Source organism: Solanum dulcamara, chromosome 1 (genome assembly GCF_947179165.1).
Source record: "Solanum dulcamara chromosome 1, daSolDulc1.2, whole genome shotgun sequence".
Taxonomy (NCBI): domain Eukaryota; kingdom Viridiplantae; phylum Streptophyta; class Magnoliopsida; order Solanales; family Solanaceae; genus Solanum; species Solanum dulcamara.
The window spans coordinates 70,293,088-70,295,024 of record NC_077237.1 but is presented as its reverse complement, the minus strand read 5'-3'; the positions used below and the strand labels follow the sequence as shown (position 1 = coordinate 70,295,024).

Here is a 1,937-nt window from a genome sequence, read left to right as displayed (position 1 = left end):
AACCTTTGAATTCAGGAATGAAGAGCCTCCAATCTCAATGACAATTTATTTGTAAGAAGCCATTAGAGTTATAAAGTGCAAAATCCTTATAATTATAGCATATCAAACTTATATAAGAGTTATTATTGTTTATTTATGTATTATGACATCTCCTTTCACCATTTCATAATCATTACTGTGCTAATTTATTATGCAGCTGATTAAAGTTATGTCTACTTTGTAGTGTGTTTGAAATGACGACCCAAGAAATAATAGCTTTCATAGCTGATTTTGTCCAGTGCTAATTGTATGATTTGTATCTTTTCATGTCCGAGTTATGGATATAGCAGCCATTTTTTCCTTGGTATTGAATAAGTGCGTTTTTGTATTTCGTGAAATAATTTATAGGAGAGATTGCTTGTGATAATAGATACTTACAGTAGTAAAAATATTGAAATAGAAACAAGCAAATCTTTTTAGGATAAAAGAAGAAGGGGGTATTTATATTTTATAAGAAAGAATATGAAATTAAGCTTGTTTCTATGAGCATGAATTACTCAATACCATACCAAAAAGACTATGAAAACAACTGCTTCATGTGCAGAGTTGAAGCCCACCAACTCTATGCAAGGAAACCATGTACTGTCATACAATAGCTAACATGGCCGCCTACAAACTACATCAATAGGGGCCTTTTTACATAGAGTCGTATGATCTATAGCTTGGTATACAGATAGTGGTGTGGAATTAAGAGTGGTGCAACTCTCAAAATACTCAAGTGTAGTAATCAATTAGATGCTAATGTTCACCATGCTGCTATTGGATCAATACTATGATATGTTACGAAATGGAATGCCAAACGAGGTGTTAATAAAAAATAAACATTACATAAAGATGAAGACAGTTAAATCATATATATATCGGAGTTGCAACTTCACCGTAGGCATTAGGTGGTTCAGGTTTAAGATCTTCATCTCGATTTTTTTTCTCATTCATTTACCCATCTGATGTTTAAACTTATTAGACTAATAACAACTTAATTACTTGGTATGCTCCATAAGATCATATGAAGAAAAACAAAGCGCTAGTTATTAAACTCCCATCTAAAGGCAAGGCAAATCCCGCTATTTGTGCCCATTGCTACGGTTTGAAAATACAGAAGAAAAAGAAAACAAGGCAAGTGAGCAGGAAATTTTTCGTCCATTATGTAGTTGAAAAAGAAAGGATCCCATTCCCAGGTAAAGCCTATTCTTGCACCTGATCTTCTGGCAGCATCTTCTTCTGCTTTCATCTTCCTTTCCCACTTTCTCTTCCTATAATCAGCTAACATTTCAGGCATTTTTTGCATTAGTTCAGCTGTCTTTGCCCGTTTTTCTGCTGATATTCTGTCACACGTGTGCCCTTTCTGCTTGGTTCTCATTTCCTTTCTCTCTGGATCGTATGGCCAATCTTGTCCAGCAAGAACAACTTCCTTGCGCAGGCGAGCTCGATGGTGAGCACTGATCCCTAGAGGTTTCCAGGCTCCAAGCTCCCAGTAACCCCAAACTCCCTTTGAAAGCTCATCCTTGTATTTTACCTACTTTTCTTGTCATGGATATTGATATTCCCCAACTGCTTTTGCTGCTAGACTTTACAGCTTTTCCAGCCATTCATCCTGGAAACAAATACATAAAACTTTTCTTTGAGCTTCCTCACAAAGTCGGATTTTTAGACACGCAAGTCTATCAAGGCATACTAAAATGACATGTATGGAAATTAGACAGGTTATTCCATGATTTCAAGTGGATGCCACAACATATAGCGAATGAAAATAATATAAGAGTTTGAAAATACAAGATCCTCTCATAGGATGTCCCTCTGAACTAACCATCAATACTACTACCTGCTGCTGCTTAAGAAAAATTTAACTTGAATCTTTGGTATAACTACGTCCATACACCTCCTTCGTACACCTTCAT

General features: G+C 35.8%; 1 pseudogene; it reads right to left on the bottom strand.

Annotated features, from left to right (window-relative positions):
• Positions 1-933: 933 nt before the first annotated feature.
• Positions 934-1,628, bottom strand: LOC129895886 (uncharacterized; annotated as a pseudogene).
• Between the last annotated feature and the right edge of the window lie 309 nt (positions 1,629-1,937).